At 48.6% G+C, this 21,016-nt stretch overlaps 1 pseudogene; it reads right to left on the bottom strand.

The window, feature by feature from the left end:
- The window catches only part of LOC135054514 (zinc finger protein 585A-like), a 101,139-nt pseudogene extending 83,728 nt beyond the window's left edge, over nt 1-17,411 (bottom strand).
- Between the last annotated feature and the right edge of the window lie 3,605 nt (nt 17,412-21,016).

Below are 21,016 nucleotides of genomic sequence, written 5' to 3'. Positions count from 1 at the left end.
ATCCTCTGCTACAGGACAAGGCTGGACTTTTTGAAGTTGATAATCCAACCATGAAATATTAACACTAGATACATCAGAGGAACACAGGACTGAAGAATCTCTGAGGAAGATAATCTCCATTGTACTAATGTAAGGGAATCAGAGGATCAGAATTAGACTGGTGAGATCTCTTGGCTTGTACCATGCACTAATATCATGTGAGGAGCAGGCCAAGAGGACTAATAGGGGCTGATGCTCCAGAGCCAATGTCTGACTCAAATGTCTTCTGACTGCCCCACTGGGCAGAAACATTTCCCTCATTGGTTTGTACCGACAGAGGAGGGTGTAGGATAAGAGACTGTTATAGCCACTGAGCAAGGAGGATATGGGACTCTGTTCTGCAGTGTTTATTACTCACCTGTGCTGATATCTGTAGGGATCTCCTCCTCCTTACACTGCTGATCACCCCTCACATACGTCTCTTCTTCTCCCTCTGTATCTTCAGCCTTTATATCAGTCACATACGTCTCTTCTTCTCCCTCTGTATCTTCTGCCTTTATATCAGTCACATATGTCTCTTCTTCTCCCTCTATATCTTCTGCCTTTATATCAGTCACATACGTCTCTTCTTCTCCCTCTATATCTTCTGCCTTTATATCAGTCACATACGTCTCTTCTTCTCCCTCTATATCTTCTGCCTTTATATCAGTCACATACGTCTCTTCTTCTCCCTCAATATCTTCTGCCTTTATATCAGTCACATACGTCTCTTCTTCTCTCTCTGTATCTTCTGCCTTTATATCAGTCACATATGTCTCTTCTTCTTCCTCTATATCTTCTGCCTTTATATCAGTCACATTCGTCTCTTCTTCTTCCTCTATATCTTCTGCCTTTATATCAGTCACATACGTCTCTTCTTCTCTCTCTGTATCTTCTGCCTTTATATCGGTCACATACGTCTCTTCTTTTCCCTCTGTATCTTCAGCCAGATCTTCACTCTAAATAAACCGTAAAATAATGTGTGATTTCATTGGGAATAAACAGTATATCATCAATGTATAAGACACACACAGCTGCTCTACAGATCATATAGTGACAGTCACTCGGTTTATTGGTGAGACCATAAATCCCACCTACCTGATCCTCCTGTGGGATCCTGTGATTTTCCTCTGTACAATCCTGGGAATACAGAGGACGGGGACATCTCTCTGGGGTATCTCTGTTACTGGGTCCATCTGTAGGAGATACACAGAGACTAAGTACAGTGTATATATGTGATTATCAGATGATGTGGGTATATAGGGGCCCCATACCTGCTCTCCCCTGTACAATACATGACAGTCTCCTCTTACCCAGTGATGTGAGGGGCCGGTGATTCTCCATCATCACGTCCTTGTACAGACCCCTGTGTTCTTCTATATACTCCCCCTCCTGCAAAGAGACCTAGACAGTGACATCCTGACACCTTATAGGAACCTGGCACACACAGTGATACAGTTATCACCCAGACACATCCCCTGGTGTTACTGTATAATGCCCCATTCCCAGCAGTCACCTCTCCAGTCATCACCCAGACACATCCCCTGGTGTTACTGTATAATGCCCCATTCCCAGCAGTCACCTCTCCAGTCATCACCCAGACACGTCCCCTGGTGTTACTGTATAATGTCCCATTCCTAGCAGTCACCTCTCCAGTCATCACCCAGACACATCCCCTGGTGTTACTGTATAATGTCCCATTCCCAGCAGTCACCTCTCCAGTCATCACCCAGACACATCCCCTGGTGTTACTGTATAATGCCCCATTCCCAACAGTCACCTCTCCGGTCACCGCCCAGACACGTCCCCTGGTGTTACTGTATAATGTCCCATTCCGAGCAGTCACCTCTCCGGTCACCGCCCAGACACGTCACTTGGTGTTACTGTACAATGTCCCATTCCCAGCAATCACCGCTCCGGTCATTGCCCAGACACGTCCCCTGGTGTTACTGTACAATGCCCTATTCCAAGCAGTCACCTCTCCAGTCATCGCTCAGACACGTCCCCTGGTGTTACCGTACAATGTCCCATTCCCAGCAGTCACCTCTCCGGTCATCGCCCAGACACATCCCCTAGTGTTACTATATAATGTCCCATTCCCAGCAGTCACCTCTCCGGTCATCGCCCAGACACATCCCCTGGTGTTACTGTATAATGTCCCATTCCCAGCAGTCACCTCTCCGGTCATCACCGAGACACATCCCCTGGTGTTACTGTATAATGTCCCATTCCGTGCAGTCACCTCTCCGGTCATCACCCAGACACGTCCCCTGGTGTTACCGTACAATGTCCCATTCCCAGCAGTCACCTCTCCGGTCATCGCCGAGACACATTCCCTGGTGTTACCGTACAATGTCCCATTCCCAGCAGTCACCTCTACAGTCAGCAGCTGAATGATCTTGTTGGTGAGTTCCAGGATCTTATGGTCATTGTGTCTCCCATGTATCAGTGAGTGAGGTGGAGACACCGTGATGGGGCTCTGGGTCCTGCTCAGTTCTCCTGACACACGGGCACGGCTGCTGCGTGCCTCACTCTCAATGGGTGTCTTCCTCACTACAGTGTAATCCTGTGTATTGGGGGAAAAGTTCATTAAAAAGTCAAAATTGAGCTCCCCAGTCATGTACCCACATTATTACTCTAGATATAAGTCACTGTGACATTCCCAGATCCCCTCACCTCTCCAGTCATGTCCCTGTGTTATTAACTATAGATATAAGTGATGTCACTGTGACATTCCTAGATCCCCTTAACTCCCCAGTCATGTCCCTGTTATTACTATAGATATAAGTTATGTCACTGTGATGATCCCAGATCCCGTCACCTCCCCAGTCATGTCCCTGTATTATTACTATAGATATAAGTGATGCCACTATGACATTCCCAGATCCCCTCTCCTTTCCAGTCTTGTCCCTGTATTATTACTAGCGATATATGTGATGTCACTGTGACACTCCCAGATCGTCACCTCCCCAGTAATTTCCCTGTATTATTACTAGAGATATAAGTGATGTCACTGTGACACTCCCAGATCGTCACCTCCCCAGTAATGTCCCTGTATTATTACTATAGATATAAGTGATGTCACTGTGACACTTCCAGATCCCCTCACCTCCCCAGTCATGTCCCTGTATTATTACTATAAATATAAGTGATGTCACTGTGACGCTCGCAGACCCCTTCACCTGCTCAGTCTTGTCCCTGTATTATTACTAGAGATATAAGTGATGTCACCGTGACACTCCCAGATCGTCACCTCCCCAGTAATGTCCCTGTATTATTACTATAGATATAAGTGATGTCACTGTGACGCTCCCAGATCCCCTCACCTCCCCAGTCAGCAGGTAGATGATTTCCAGTGTAATATTTATTATCCTGTCAGTCCTGTTACTCCAGTCCGTCTCCATCCTCAGTTAAATCAGTGAGAATACTGAACGTGTAATATGTAATATAGACTCTGGTATCTCACAGCTGGAGTGTCTAAGATAAAAAAAAATTATAGATATTATAAATACCACAAAGAACACATATAGTATAACATGTATATATGTAACTGAGATTAGTAGGGCTCCTCTTTCCCTCCTACTATAGAACCCTGGTCAATGTCTCTCAGACATTCCTCTGACAAACAAACAAGGACACCACAGGCAGCTCCTCCTGTATAATAATAATAATAATAATAATAATAGACTAAGAGAAAAGGATTTACCGATAGGTACTAAAATCCTATTTTCTCATACATCCTAGAGGATGCTGGGGACTCCAAAAAGGACCATGGGGTTTATACCAAAGCTCCAAAATGGGCGGGAGAGTGCGGACGATTCTGCAGCACCAAACGAGCAAACAAAAGGTCCCCAAAAATCAGGGTATCAAACTTGTAGAGCATAGCAAAAGCGTTTGATCCCGACCAATAATCCGCTCGGCAAAGTTGAACCACCAAGACTCCTCGGGCATCCGCCCAAGAAGAGCCCATCTTTCCATTAGAATGGGCTTCCACCGACGTCGATAACGGCAATCCAACCATCGAACAACATGCCAAATCGTATCACAGATTCAGCGTGTAACAGACTGCATACTGCAGTCGCCCCAAGCATGCTGGGAGCATACCGGACAAACAGAGCCAAATTGGCGACCTAAATATTCAAATCCCCAGTAACACCGAGAGACTTTGAATCAGCTAATGCCTAAGTAACCACCGGCATCAAAATAGACTGATTTCTGCGAAACCCAGAAACCACTCTTTGGCAGAACTACAAGCCGAGTTTACAATTCCTCTCTATCCACATGGAAGATCAAACAAGGCTTTTGTGAGACAAAACCACCACTTCCGACACTTGCCTTGCGGACGCCAAAGCCAATAGCATGACCACTTTCTGAGAGAGAATTTTTTTTAATTTTTTTTTTAAAGAAAATAATAAGGCCATACTGCACCGAAAAGGAGCCTAACTGTAGGCCTGCATCCACACCGGCTTGTAAAGTATGGATAAGAACGACCTAGCTGAAAGTCTTCCGTAGGAACCATCCTGGATTCACACCAAGACACAGAGTTACTCTGTTACTTCTTTCCTAGCCTGAAACATTGAGGAAATGACTTCACTGGGAACATCCTTCCGGCTTAGGATATGGCATTCAACCACTCTTTGGCAGAACTACAATCCGAGTTTACAATTCCTCTCTATCCACATGGAAGATCAAACAAGGCTTTTGTGAGACAAAACCACCACTTCCGACACCTGCCTATGCGGACGCCAAAGACAATAGCATGACCACTTTCCAGGAGAGAATTTTTTTTAAAGAAAATAATAAGGCCATACTGCACCAAAATGGAGCCTAACTGTAGGCCTGCATCCACAACGGCTTGTAAAGTATGGATAAGAACGACCTAGCTGAAAGTCTTCCGTAGGAACCATCCTGGATTTACACCAAGAACCAGAGTTACGCCAACTACGGCGGTAAGGCTTTGCCGTTACTTCTTTCCTAGCCTGAAACATTGAGAAAATTACTTCACTGGGAACATCCTTCCAGCTTAGGATATGGCATTCAACCGCCACGCCGTCAGACGCCGTCGCGGTAAGTCTTTATACACGCCCTGAACTAGTTGCAACAGTTCCTCACGTAAAGGAAGAGGCCAGGAATCTTCCATGAGCAAATCATGAAAAACTGGATAGCAAACCCTCCTTGGCTAGATCGGATCCGAGAGGATCGCCTGAACCATTGTTCTTCTTACGTTTATCACCTTCAGAAAAAATGAAAAAAGAAGAGGCCACATAGACCGACTAAAAACACCCACAGTGTCACAAGGGTGTCCACTGCTATACCTTGAGTGTCCCTTGACCTGAAACAACATCCCTGAGGCCTCTCGTTGAAGCGAGACGCCAACATGGCCAATTGTGTCCCTCCACAAAAAGTTGTCACGTCTGTGAAAACTTCTCGATGATGACTGAGTTTCAGCCGGACGGAAATCGCGTCAGCAGAGGAAATCTATTTCTCCTTAGTTTACCACCGGAACGAATACTGCTAATATAGTGTTTACAAGACTTTCCGACCCACGGCAAAACTGTGCATTTTCTGTCATTGCCGCTTTGCTCCTTGTTCCGTCATAGCGGCTTACTTACGCCACTGCTGACAAGTGGTCTGGCAGAACTAACATGGGCAGAATACGAAGAATACGTTCGTCGAAAATAGCTCTTAAATTAAGAAAGCTTATTGCAGACAAACGTCCCAACTTAACCTTATCCTCTGGAAATACGTCCCTTGCAAGGCCTGCTCCCCAGCCTCGGAGATCTGTATGCACGGACACCAGGATCTAAACCTGGATCCCGGACCTTCAACCCTCTAGAAGGAGAGAACCGAGCAGACACCACAGGAGTGATGTCCTGGCCTTTAGGATTATATTCCGGTGTATGTGCAGGTGAGACCCGGACCACAATTCCAACTGGCTCCCTGAAAGGCACTCTGGCAGAAGACCTGCTCACCAAAAAAGAAGGCCTCGTAGGCCGCACCCATCTGTTTTAGTAACAGAACATATTGATGAAGTGTCACAGCAAAGCTGATCCAACTCTGGATCCTGAGACCTCTTTCCACAGGAAGAACACCGAACATTAACCGGTCAGTATCTACTCTGAAACCCACCTCCGACAACTGTGTCGATGGGAACAACAGCCAATCCCTGTGTCGAAGAACAGTCAGAGAGAAACAACGATTTGCACCTTTATACAGGGACAACCGGAAAATGTCCTGAACCTGACGCACCTCTGTATGACGTAGCATACTGCCTCCCCTTCCAGAGGGGAACGGCAAGATCTTTTAGAAAAAACAGTAAGGGGAACAACCTTAACTCAGAATGCTCCCCTGTTGGATTCTATAAATAACTCACAAGTCTTAGTCTATTCCGGGACTAACTGAAATTAGTAGACGAGTGCTCACCGGAGTGGGAACTAGCCAGATAGACTCAGCGACAAGTGGTGGATGTGTTGGAAACAGAAAACTACATCCACTTCTGCAAACCTAACAAGGCTGCAGAACTCTTACCTTTCAACCTTCCACTGTCTGCACAGAAAAGGAAAAAAGAACGGTATCGACACAGTTAAAACGACTACATCCCACAAAAGAATGTGTCACCAACCGTTGTGAAGGAGGCTAACTCACAAAGTGAGACTTACCAGTTGTATCCGCCGAGAGTGACTGAACAGAGGCCACACCAAACAGCTGTATACCTCCCTCGAGTATCTCTCGGAGACAACCTCAGCATTTTCCCGGCTACACCTCCTGCTGTCACGCGGCAGCCTGCTGCAACGTTATAAAGTAGATTCAACATAAGCAAGCCTACTCACTCTGGGTAGGGTAATTCTATCGGATGCCTACCCGAATACAACACTCCCTTATGTGCATGCAATGCAAATAAGGTCAAAGTATAGAGATAAAATATCACTTAGCTTCCTGTGCATGATCCTTTGCGACTGGGCTCTGCGTCGACCAGGAGTTGACTGCCGTAATGTTCTCTCCGCGTCGGGAAGAGAATAATATTGGGACTCCTTGAGAGGATAGAAAACCAACTCGTCCCGGCCAATCTAGAGCTTAATCAACAGAGCGACCAGCCCATGAGAAGAATACCATTCTTTCAGCGTTCATGTATATACATCATGTAATACACAATATAACACACATATCCTAACCATGCATATATAAACATATATACACATATAGATATAACCTATACGTAAGTGGATTGTCCAGACCTGTCAGGTCCCTAGTGACAGTAATGTGTTGTGAATGTGTATGACCATGTACTGACATGCCCCCGATGTGGACCTACCAGGAACGTTATGGTCCACAGAAACTTAGTAAATGTCGACAGCAAGGAATAGTAAGCGGGCAAAAAATAATCCCAGAACCCCCAGGGGGCTGAGGGAAGCATGCAAATACAATTTCAATAACACTCCCCCCACATATTTATATATATATTGTGACAAGAACACTGGGATAGTGTTTGAGGGCAGGTATGTTTGTCCTAGGTTCTTGTCTTACATGTTTTAGAAAATGAAAACTTCTAGGAAAAATGCTTTTGATTTGTCAGAACCTTTTCAGTTTGCTGTAAAAGCTGGGTAAAGGCTCTGAGAGAGAGATAAGGCGAGTTCTAGACATTGGGCCCAGTTCGGGTCTTTGGCCTCACAGAGGGCTAATCAGGGTTTCAGCTGTGTAAGAGTGTTATAGGGCTGCTAGCCTGATTAGTATGGGCAGACTGCCTGGGAAGACTGCAGGATCTGTGTGAGAGAAACACGTTTCCTGATACAAGTGAACTATACAGTGTTTACTTGAGAACTCTGTGTTTTTTTGTTTAGTGATAGTTAGGAACATCTTGTGTTTAGTTAGTGCCGGACAGGCAAGGTATTTTCTTTTGGTGTTTGTTTTATTTTCTGTTGCAATAAAACTGGCCGGGGCCAGTTGTACCAGAAACTGGACTTGTGTTGTTCCTCAGCTGCTGCGTGCTGCCATGTTCCCCAGGAAGAGGCGCCTTGCACCCCTACAGTGTTACAATATATATATATATATATATATACATACATATACACACACACATATTTTATATATATATATATATATATATATATATATATATATATAGATAAACGTTGTTGGTGGCACTCAGCAGCAAATAATCAGACGACAACCAACCTGGTTACAGGTTGGTTGTCGTCTGATTATTTTCTGCTGAGTGCCACCAACAACGTTTATCCATATGCTCCACGGTGAGGTTGTGCACCAGACCTTTACATCACAGATAAGCGTGAGTGCCGGACATTTTTTGTTCTTTATATATATATATATATATATATATAGATATATATATATATATATACATACATACACACACACACACATACAGGTACAAGGCAATAACAGCCTGTTAATTTATTTACCCAGGAAATACCGTTGATGCCGACAGGGCATCCACAAACAACTGAGTCTCCCCTAGCGTGTTTACTTGTATTTATGCACATAAAACCAGCCTGCTAATACTTAATTTTCCGAATCAAGTACAGCTAAGCGTCGGCGAAGCCGACAGTTATCCCCAGAGCAGCTTGTGACAAAGCCCTCACACCTGTCGACATATGCCGACTAACCGATAGTGGATAAATAACAGGGAAACAGTGAATTTATGTATCACAACAAGGATTATGCGTCCATTATTAAACATAATGCTATATGACACCCATATAGCATTAAAAAGACTGTGCCCCCCTCTCCTTCTTACTATACAGTAACTCCCGGTGGGGAACTGAGGAAAATGGAGCTGACTCCTCTGTGAGGGCTACGCTCCACCCTCTCCTGGCGCGCTTAAGCCCGCTCAATTATATAAATATATAATAGACTACAAACTAGCTGGGGACCCTATATACAGGGGGTAACCCCCTGTATAACTTGTTTTATGTCCCGACGCAGCCCAGGGCGCCCCCCCTTGTGCCCTGCACCCACGGAAGCCGTTGGTGTGTGGGAGCTATGGACCGCTGCGGTCTCCCGGCGGGGCGAAGACAACCGGTGTCCGGGTATGTTCCCCCGCCCAGGATCCTTTTATAAGTGCCGCCCAGGGCGCTCCCCCCCAGCGCCCTGCAGGCCGATGGAGAGCGGGAGCAGAGAGCGCAGCGCTACCGCTGCTGCTCCCTCCCGTACGCAGCGCACTGGCGGGGCGGGCACCGAAGCATGTCCCCCCGCCAGTGATTTCACCTGTTATATGCTGCCCAGGGCGCTCCCCCCCCCAGCGCCCTGCACCCTGCAGGCCCGGTGGAGTACGGGAGCCGGGAGCGCAGTGCTACCGCTGCTGCTCTCTCCCGAGCACAGCGCACTGGCGGGGCGGGCACCGAAGTATGTCCCCCCGCCAGTGATATTACAGATTTCAAGTTATACGCTGCCCAGGGCGCTCCCCCCCCCCCCCCCCCAGTGCCCTGCAGGTGATGGTAAGCGCGGGAGCAGGGAGCGCAGCGCTACCGCTGTCTCTCCCCCCTGCGGCACGCTGGCGAGGTGAACATACGCTGTGCCCAGGCACCGAAATATGTCCCCCGCCAGCAATGTAGACCCTCAGCAACATACCCCAGGGCGCTCCCCCCCAGCGCCCTGCACCCTGCCAGAGACGGTGTGTGGGAGCATGGAGCGCAGCGCTACCGCTGCTGTTACCTCCGTTACTGAAGTCTTCTACCGTCACTGAAGTCTTCTGTTCTTCCCATACTCACCTGGCTTTTTTCTTCTGGCTTTCGTGAGGGGATTGACGGCTCGGCTCCTGGAACAAGCAGCTAGGCGCACCAAGTGATCGAACCCTCTGGAGCTAATGGTGTCCAGTAGCCTAAGAAGCAGAGCCCTTAACTCAGAAGAAGTAGGTCCTGCTTCTCTCCCCTCAGTCCCACGCTGCAGGGACCCTGTAGCCAGCAAGTCTGCCTGAAAATAAAAAACCTAACAAAGTCTTTCCGAGAAACTCAGTAGAGCTCCCCTAGCGTGTGTCCAGTCTCTCCTGGGCACAGAATCTAACTGAGGTCTGGAGGAGGGGCACAGAGGAAGGAGACAGTTCACACCCAGTTTAAGTCTTTATAGTGTGCCCAAGCTCCTGCGGATCCGTCTATACCCCATGGTCCTTTTGGAGTCCCCAGCATCCTCTAGGACGTATGATAAAATAACCACAACAGGACACCACAGGCTGTTCCTCCTGTATAATAATAACAACCACAACAGGACACCACAGGCTGTTCCTCCTGTATAATAATAACAACCACAACAGGACACCACAGGCTGTTCCTCCTGTATAATAATAACCACAACAGGACACCACAGGCTGTTCAGACTGTATAATAATAATAATAATCACAACAGGACAACAAAAGCTGCTTCTCCTGTATAATAATAATAACAGGACACCACAGGCTTTACTACTACTACTACCTCCTGTATAATAATAATAATAATAATAATAATAATATTAACAACAACAAAAACTGGGCACCACAGGCTGCTCCCCCTGTATAATAATAACAACAGGACACCACAGGCTGCTCCCCCTGTATAATAATAATAACAACAACAACAACAACAACAACAGGACATCACAGGCTGCTCCCCCTGTATAATAATAATAACAATAACAACAACAACAACAACACCACCACCACATCACAGGCTGCTCCCCCTGTATAATAATAATAACAACAACAGGACACCACAGGCTGCTCCCCCTGTATAATAATAATTAAAAAAAACAACAACAGCACACCACAGGCTGCTTTTCCTGAATAATAATAATAATAATAATAATAATATTAAGAGGACACCACAGGCTGCTCCTTCTGTATAATAATAATAATCGGACACCACAGGCTGCTCCACTTGTATAATGATGATAATAATAATAACAACAACAACAACAACAACAACAACAACAACAACAACAACAACAACGGGACACCACAGGCTGCTCCTCCTATATAATAAAAATAATAACAGGACACTACAGGCTGCTCCTCTTGTGTAATAATGACTGGACACTACAGGTTGCTCCTCCTGTATAATAATCACAGGACACCACAGGCTGCTCCTCCTTTATAATAATAATAACAACAACAACAACAGTTCACCACAGGCTGCTCCACCTGTATAATAATAATAACAACAACAGGATACTACAGGCTGCTCCTCCTGTATCATAACAGGACACCACTGGCTGCTCCTCCTGTTTAATAATAATAACAGGACACCACAGGCTGCTCCACTTGTATAATGATGATAATAAGATTTTACTTACCGATAAATCTATTTCTCATAGTCCGTAGTGGATGCTGGGCCTCCGTAAGGACCATGGGGAATAGCGGCTCCGCAGGAGACAGGGCACAAAATAAAAGCTTGAGTATCAGGTGGTGTGCACTGGCTCCTCCCCCTATGACCCTCCTCCAAGCCAGTTAGGATACTGTGCCCGGACGAGTGTACACAATAAGGAAGGATATTGAATCCCGGGTAAGACTCATACCAGCCACACCAATCACACCGTACAACTCGTGATCTGAACCCAGTTAACAGTATGATAAATGCAAAGGAGCCTCTGAAAAGATGGCTCAACAATAATAACCCAAATTTTTTTGTAACAATAACTATATACAAGTATTGCAGACAATCCGCACTAGGGATGGGCGCCCAGCATCCACTACGGACTATGAGAAATAGATTTATCGGTAAGTAAAATCTTATTTTCTCTAACGTCCTAAGTGGATGCTGGGACTCCGTAAGGACCATGGGGATTATACCAAAGCTCCCAAACGGGCGGGAGAGTGCGGATGACTCTGCAGCACCGAGTGAGAGAACTCCAGGTCCTCCTCAGCCAGGGTATCAAATTTGTAGAATTTTGCAAACGTGTTTGCCCCTGACCAAGTAGCTGCTCGGCAAAGTTGTAACGCCGAGACCCCTCGGGCAGCCGCCCAAGATGAGCCCACTTTCCTTGTGGAATGGGCTTTTACTGATTTTGGCTGTGGCAATCCTGCCACGGAATGTGCAAGCTGAATTGTACTACAAATCCAACGAGCAATCGTCTGCTTTGAAGCAGGAGCACCCAGCTTGTTGGGTGCATACAGGATAAACAGCGAGTCAGATTTCCTGACTCCAGCCGTCCTGGAAACATATATTTTCAAGGCCCTGACAACGTCCAGCAACTTAGAGTCCTCTAAGTCCCTAGTAGCCGCAGGTACCACAATAGGTTGGTTCATGTGAAATGCAGAAACCACCTTAGGTAGAAATTGAGGACGAGTCCTCAATTCCGCCCTGTCAGAATGAAAAATTAGGTAAGGGCTTTTACATGATAAAGCCGCCAATTCTGACACACGCCTGGCTGAAGCCAAGGCCAACAGCATCGACACCTTCCACGTGAGATATTTTAAATCTACCGTAGACAATGGTTCAAACCAATGTGATTTTAGAAATCTCAACACAACATTGAGATCCCAAGGTGCCACTGGAGGCACAAAAGGAGGCTGTATGTGCAGCACCCCTTTCACAAATGTATGAACTTCAGGTACTGAAGCCAGTTCTTTCTGGAAGAATATCGACAAGGCCGAAATTTGAACCTTAATGGACCCTAATTTTAGGCCCATAGACAGTCCTGTTTGCAGGAAATGCAAGAAACGACCCAGTTGAAATTCCTCTGTAGGGGCCTTCTTGGCCTCACACCACGCAACATATTTACGCCAAATGCGGTGATAATGTTTTGCGGTTACTTCCTTTCTGGCTTTTACCAGAGTAGGGATGACTTCTTCTGGAATGCCCTTGTCCTTTAGGATCCGGCGTTCAACCGCCATGCCGTCAAACGCAGCCGCGGTAAGTCTTGGAACAGACAAGGCCCCTGCAGTAGCAGGTCCTTTCTTAGAGGTAGAGGCCACGGTTCGTCCGTGAGCATCTCTTGAAGTTCCGGGTACCAAGACCTTCTTGGCCAATCCGGAACCACGAGTATAGTTCTTACTCCTCTCCTTCTTATGATTCTCAATACTTTTGGTATGAGGGGCAGAGGAGAGAACACATACACTGACTGGTACACCCACGGCGTTACCAGAGCGTCCACTGCTATTGCCTGAGGGTCCCTTGACCTGGCGCAATATCTGTCCAGTTTTTTGTTTAGACGTGACGCCATCATGTCCACCTTTGGTTTTTCCCAACGGTTTACAATTTGGTGGAAGACTTCTGGGTGAAGTCCCCACTCTCCCGGGTGAAGGTCGTGTCTGCTGAGGAAGTCTGCTTCCCAGTTGTCCACTCCCGGAATGAACACTGCTGACAGTGCTATCACATGATTTTCCGCCCAGCGAAGAATCCTTGCAGTTTCTGCCATTGCCCTCCTGCTTCTCGTGCCGCCCTGTCTGTTTACGTGGGCGACTGACGTGATGTTGTCCGATTGGATCAACACCGCCTGACCCTGAAGCAGAGGTTTTGCTTGAATTAAGGCATTGTAAATGGCCCTTAGTTCCAGAATGTTTATATGAAGAGATGTTTCCATGCTTGACCACAAGCCCTGGAAATTCCTTCCCTGTGTGACTGCTCCCCAGCCTCTCAGGCTGGCATCCGTGGTTACCAGGATCCAATCCTGAATGCCAAATCTGCGGCCCTCTAGTAGATGAGCACTCTGAAGCCACCACAGGAGAGACACCCTTGTCCTTGGCGACAGGGTTATCCGTTGATGCATCTGAAGATGCGATCCAGACCATTTTCCCAGTAGATCCCACTGAAACGTTCTTGCATGGAATCTTCCGAATGGAATCGCTTCGTAAGAAGCCACCATTTTTCCCAGGACCCTCGTGCACTGATGCACTGAGACCTGTCCTGGTTTTAGGAGGTTCCTGACTAGCTCGGATAACTCCCTGGCCTTCTCCTCCGGGAGAAACACCTTCTTCTGGACTGTGTCCAGAATCATTCCTAAGAACAGTAGACGTGTCGTTGGAATCAGCTGCGATTTTGGGATATTTAGAATCCATCCGTGCTGACTTAGCACTACCTGAGATAGTGCCACTCCGACTTCTAACTGTTCCTTGGTTCTTGCCCTTATCAGGAGATCGTCCAAGTAAGGGATAATTAAGATGCCTTTTCTTCGTAGAAGAATCATCATTTCGGCCATTACCTTGGTAAAGACCCGAGGCGCCGTGGACAATCCAAACGGCAGCGTCTGAAACTGATAATGACAGTTTTGTACTACAAACCTGAGGTACCCTTGGTGAGAAGGGTATATTGGGACGTGGAGATAAGCATCTTTGATGTCCAGCGACACCATATAGTCCCCCTCTTCCAGGTTCGCTATCACCGCTCTGAGTGACTCCATCTTGAATTTGAACCTTTTTATGTAAGTGTTCAAAGATTTTAGATTTAAGATTGGTCTCACCGAGCCGTCCGGCTTCGGTACCACAAATAGTGTGGAATAATACCCCTTCCCCTGTTGTAAGAGGGGTACCTTGATTATCACCTGCTGGGAGTACAGCTTGTGAATGGCTTCCAGAACTGCCTCCCTGTCGGAGGGAGACTTTGGTAAAGCAGACTTCAGGAACCGATGAGGAGGAAACGCCTCGAATTCCAGTTTGTACCCCTGTGATACTACCTGTAGAATCCAGGGATCCACTTGCGAGTGAGCCCACTGCGCGTTGAAATTCTTGAGACGGGCCCCCACCGTGTCTGACTCTGCTTGTAAAGCCCCAGCGTCATGCTGAAGACTTGGCAGAAGCAGGGGAGGGCTTCTGCTCCTGGGAAGCGGCTGCATGGTGCAGTCTTTTTCCTCTTCCTCTGCCCTTGGGCAGAAAGGAGTGGCCTTTTGCTCGCTTGTACTTATGGGAACGAAAGGACTGAGTTTGAAAAGACTGTGTCTTTTTCTGCTGATGTGAAGTAACCTGGGGTAAAAAGGTGGATTTTCCAGCCGTTGCCGTGGCCACCAGGTCTGTTAGACCAGCCCCAAATAACTCCTCCCCCTTATACGGCAATACTTCCATGTGCCGTTTGGAATCTGCGTCCCCTGACCACTGTCGGGTCCATAATGCTCTTCTGGCAGAGATGGACATTGCGCTTACTCTTGATGCCAAGGTACAAATATCCCTCTGCGCATCACGCATGTATAGCAATGCATCCTTTAAATGTTCTATAGTTAGCAAAATATTGTCCCTATCCAGGGTATCAATATTCTCAGTCAGGGAATCCGCGCCCATGCGACTCCAGCACTGCACATCCAGGCTGATGCGATTGCTGGTCGCAGTATAACACCAGTATGTGTGTATATACTTTTCAGGATATTTTCCAGCCTCCTATCAGCTGGTTCTTTGAGGGTGGCCGTATCAGGGGACGGTAACGCTACTTGTTTAGATAAACGTGTGAGCGCCTTATCTACCCTAGGGGGTGTTTCCCACCGTGCCCTAACCTCTGGCGGGAAAGGGTATAGTGCTAATAATTTATTAGAAATTAGCTGTTTTTTATCGGGGGAAACCCACGCTTTATCACACACCTCATTTATTTCATCAGACTCAGGAAAAACTATTGGCAGTTTTTTCACACCCCACATAATACCCGCCTTTGTGGTACTTGTAGTGTCAGAAAGGTTCAATGCCTCTTTCATTGCCGTGATCATGTAACGTGTGGCCCTACTGGACATTACGTTTGTCTCGTCACCGTCGACACTAGACTCAGTATCTGTATCTGGATCCGTGTCGACCCACTGAGGTAGCGGCCGTTTTAGGGCCCCTGACGGTGTCTGAGACGCCTGAACAGGCACTAATTGATTTGCCGGCTTTCTCATGTCGTCAACAGTTTTTTGCAAATTGCTGACATTATCACTTAATTGCTTAAACACAATCATCCAGTCAGGTGTCGACTCCCTAGGGGGTGACATCACTAACACAGGCAACTGCTCCGCCTCCACCTCATTTTCCTCCTCATACATGTCGACACACGCGTACCGACACACAGCACACACACCGGGAATGCTCTGATAGAGGACAGGACCCCACTTAGCCCTTTGGAGAGACAGAGGGAGAGTCTGCCAGCACACACCCAGCGCTATATATATACAGGGATAACCTTATATAAGTGTTAATCCCTTCTAGCTGCTGTTTTGTTATTATCTGCTGCCAAAATGCCCCCCCTTCTCTTTTTTACCCTGAATCAGAAGCAGGACTGCAGGGGAGAGTCAGGGAGCCGTCCTTCCAGCGGAGCTGTGAGGGAAAACTGGCGCCAGTGTGCTGAGGAGATAGGCCCCGCCCCTTCACGACGTCCTTATCTCCCGCTTTTTCTGTGTAAAATGGCAGGGGAAAAAATACATCCATATAGCCCTGGAGCTATATGTGATGTATTCCTTTAGCCAGCTAAGGTATTTGAGTTATATTGCGTCTCAGGGCGCTCCCCCCCCAGCGCCCTGCACCCTCAGTGACCGGAGTGTGAAGTGTGCTGAGAGCAATGGCGCACAGCTGCGGTGCTGTGCGCTACCTTAGTCTTGAAGACAGGATGTCTTCTGCCGCCGCTTTCACCGGACCTCTTCGTCTCTTCTGGCTCTGTAAGGGGGATGGCGGCGCGGCTCCGGTGACCCATCCAGGCTGAACCTGTGATCGTCCCTCTGGAGCTAACGTCCAGTAGCCTAAGAAGCCCAATCCACTCTGCACTCAGGTGAGTTCGCTTCTTCTCCCCTTAGTCCCACGGTGCAGTGAGCCAGTTGCCAGCAGGACTCACTGAAAATAAAAAAACCTAACTAAACTTTTATTCTAAGCAGCTCAGGAGAGCCACCTAGATTGCACCCTTCTCGGCCGGGCACAAAAATCTAACTGGCTTGGAGGAGGGTCATAGGGGGAGGAGCCAGTGCACACCACCTGATACTCAAGCTTTTATTTTGTGCCCTGTCTCCTGCGGAGCCGCTATTCCCCATGGTCCTTACGGAGTCCCAGCATCCACTTAGGACGTTAGAGAAAATAATAATAACAACAACAACGGGACACCACAGGCTGCTCCTCCTATATAATAAAAATAATAACAGGACACTACAGGCTGCTCCTCTTGTGTAATAATGACTGGACACTACAGGTTGCTCCTCCTGTATAATAATCACAGGACACCACAGGCTGCTCCTCCTTTATAATAATAATAACAACAACAACAGTTCACCACAGGCTGCTCCACCTGTATAATAATAATAACAACAACAGGATACTACAGGCTGCTCCTCCTGTATCATAACAGGACACCACTGGCTGCTCCTCCTGTTTAATAATAATAATAATAGGACACTACAGGCTGCTCCTTCTGTACAATAATAACAGGACACTACAGGCTGCTCCTCCTGTATAATACTAATATATAGCACCATTACCTGATGTCTTCTCTCTGCTTCCTCCCGACTAAAAGACCCGGATACTGTTATGGCGCACAGGGGGCGGGGACTATGAATGAGTGTTGGACCGCACGGACCGGAAGTGAGCGGTAATGCGAAGTAGGGTGGAACGCACAGAGCGGAAGTGGCATGTCCCGGGCTCCGGAGGTGTACCGCTGCAGAGGGCTCCGGCCTGGGGTTCCCAGCTGTGTGTGGGGGATGATTAGAGATATAGGGGGCGGTATATGAGTGCAGGACCCCCCTCCCCCGCGGTGACTGCTCTGCATGGTAACCCCTTAGTGACCAGACTTCCTGTTACCATGGTAGTGAGTGTCCCCATAGTGTGTGCATGCTGGGAGGCCTATGGTGGCACTGTGCAGCCAGCAACATTGTGTACAGCTGGTGATGTCCCCTGACAGGTAGTGATACCCCTGTTCTGTCTGTGTCATGTGCTCATTGCCCCTGTTCCCCCTGTATGTTACTATCATTCCCCCCCCCCCCCCCCCAGTGTGATACTGTCCTGTGCCCCTTGTGTGTTACTATTCTGTGCCACTGTGCATTTTGTGTGTTACTGTCCTGTGCTGCAGGACCCCCCGTTTGTTACTATTCTGTGCCGCTGTGCCCCCTCTTTGTTACTGTCTCGTGCTGCTGCCCCTGTGTGTTACTGTCCTCTGCTGTTGTGCCTCTATTTGTGTTACTGTTGTGTGGCCCCCTATGTGTTACTCTACTGCACAGCTATGCCCCCTGTGGATCACTGTCCTGTGCGTCTGTGTCCCGTGCGCCCTGTGTGTTACTGTCCTGTGCCGCTTTGTCCCATGTCTTACTGTCCTTTTCTGCTGTGCCCTGCTTAGTGTTACTGTCCTGTGTCGCTGTGCACTCCTTAGTGTTACTATCCTTTGCTGCTGAGCTCCCTCGGTGTTACTGACCTGTGGTGATGTGCTTCCTGTGTATTACTGTCCTGTGGTGATGTGCCCCCTGTGTGTTACTGTCCTGTGGTGATGTGCCCCCTGTGTGTTACTGTCCTGTGGTGATGCCCCCTGTGTGTTACTGTCCTGTGGTGATGTGCTTCCTGTGTGTTACTGTCCTGTGGTGATGTGCCCCCCTGTGTTACTGTCCTGTGTTGGTGCCCCCTGTGTGTTACTGTCCTGTGGTGATGTGCTTCCTGTGTATTACTGTCCTGTGGTGATGTGCCCCCTGCGTGTTACTGTCCTGTGGTGATGTGCCCCCTGCGTGTTACTGTCCTGTGGTGATGTGCCCCCCGTGTGTTACTGTCCTGTGGTGATGTTCCCCCCGTGTGTTACTGTCCTGTGGTGATGTGCCCCCTGTGTGTTACTGTCCTGTGGTGATGTGCCCCCTGTGTGTTACTGTCCTGTGGTGATGTGCCCCCTGTGTGTTACTGTTCTGTGGTGATGTGCCCCCCTGTGTGTTACTGTCCTGTGTTGGTGCCCCCTGTGTGTTACTGTCCTGTGGTGATGTGTCCCCTGTGTGTTACTGTCCTGTGGTGATGTGCCCCCTGTGTGTTACTGTCCTGTGGTGATGTGCCCCCCTGTGTGTTACTGTCCTGTGTTGGTGCCCCCTGTGTGTTACTGTCCTGTGGTGATGTGCTTCCTGTGTGTTACTGTCCTGTGGTGATGTGCTTCCTGTGTGTTACTGTCCTGTGGTGATGTGCCCCCTGTGTGTTACTGTCCTGTGGTGATGTGCCCCCTGTGTTACTGTCCTGTGGTGATGTGCCCCCGTGTGTTACTGTCCTGTGGTGATGTGCTTCCTGTGTGTTACTGTCGTGTGGTGATGTGACCCCTGTGTGTTACTGTCCTGCGGTGATGTGCCCCCTGTGTGTTACTGTCCTGTGGTGATGTGCCCCCTGTGTTACTGTCCTGTGGTACTGTGCCCCCTGTGTGTTACTGTCCTGTGGTGATGTGCCCCCTGTGTGTTACTGTCCTGTGGTGATGTGCCCCCCTGTGTGTTACTGTCCTGTGGTGATGTTCCCCCTGTGTGTTACTGTCCTGTGGTGATGTGCCCCCTGTGTGTTACTGTCCTGTGGTGATGTGCCCCCCTGTGTGTTACTGTCCTGTGTTGGTGCCCCCTGTGTGTTACTGTCCTGTGGTGATGTGCTTCCTGTGTGTTACTGTCCTGTGGTGATGTGCTTCCTGTGTGTTACTGTCCTGTGGTGATGTGCCCCCTGTGTGTTACTGTCCTGTGGTGATGTGCCCCCTGTGTTACTGTCCTGTGGTGATGTGCCCCCGTGTGTTACTGTCCTGTGGTGATGTGCTTCCTGTGTGTTACTGTCGTGTGGTGATGTGACCCCTGTGTGTTACTGTCCTGCGGTGATGTGCCCCCTGTGTGTTACTGTCCTGTGGTGATGTGCCCCCTGTGTTACTGTCCTGTGGTACTGTGCCCCCTGTGTGTTACTGTCCTGTGGTGATGTGCCCCCTGTGTGTTACTGTCCTGTGGTGATGTGCCCCCCTGTGTGTTACTGTCCTGTGGTGATGTTCCCCCTGTGTGTTACTGTCCTGTGGTGATGTGCCCCCTGTGTGTTACTGTCCTGTGGTGATGTGCCCCCTGTGTGTTACTGTCCTGTGGTGATGTGCCCCCTGTGTGTTACTGTCCTGTGGTGATGTGCCCCCTGCGTGTTACTTTCCTGTGGTGATGTGCCCCCTGCGTGTTACTGTCCTGTGGTGATGTGCCTCCTGTGTGTTACTGTCCTGTGGTGATGTGCCCCCTGTGTGTTACTGTCCTGTGGTGATGTGCCTCCTGTGTGTTACTGTCCTGTGGTGATGTGCCCCCTGCGTGTTACTGTCCTGTGGTGATGTGCCTCCTGCGTGTTACTGTCCTGTGATGTGCCCCTTGCGTGTTACTTTCCTGTGGTGATGTGCCCCCTGTGTTACTGTCCTGTGGTGATGTGCCCCCTGCGTGTTACTGTCCTGTGGTGATGTGCCCCCTGCGTGTTACTGTCCTGTGGTGATGTGCCTTCTGTGTGTTACTGTCCTGTGGTGATATGCCCCCTGTGTGTTACTGTCCTGTGGTGATGTGCCCCCTGTGTGTTACTGTCCTGTGGTGATGTGCTTCCTGCGTGTTACTGTCCTGTGGTGATGTGCCCCCTGTGTGTTACTGTCCCATGTTGATGTGCCCCCTGCGTGTTACTGTCCTGTGGTGATGTGCCTCCTGTGTGTTACTGTCCTGTGGTGATGTGCCCCCTGTGTGTTACTGTCCTGTGGTGATGTGCCTCCTGTGTGTTACTGTCCTGTGGTGATGTGCCTCCTGTGTGTTACTGTCCTGTGATGTGCCCCCTGCGTGTTACTTTCCTGTGGTGATGTGCCCCCTGTGTGTTACTGTCCTGTGGTGATGTGCCCCCTGCGTGTTACTGTCCTGTGGTGATGTGCCCCCTGCGTGTTACTGTCCTGTGGTGATGTGCTTCCTGCGTGTTACTGTCCTGTGGTGATATGCCCCCTGTGTGTTACTGTCCTGTGGTGATGTGCCCCCTGTGTGTTACTGTCCTGTGGTGATGTGCCCCCTGTGTGTTACTGTCCTGTGGTGATGTGCCCCCTGTGTGTTACTGTCCTGTGGTGATGTGCCCCCTGTGTGTTACTGTCCTGTGGTGATGTGCCCCCTGTGTGTTACTGTCCTGTGGTGATGTGCCTCCTGTGTGTTACTGTCCTG

The sequence above is a fragment of the Pseudophryne corroboree genome, chromosome 3 (genome assembly GCF_028390025.1).
Source record: "Pseudophryne corroboree isolate aPseCor3 chromosome 3, aPseCor3.hap2, whole genome shotgun sequence".
In the NCBI taxonomy this organism is placed as follows: Eukaryota; Metazoa; Chordata; class Amphibia; order Anura; family Myobatrachidae; genus Pseudophryne; species Pseudophryne corroboree.
Note: the sequence above shows the minus strand (reverse complement) of the source record. Positions and strands in the feature narration are given on the sequence as shown.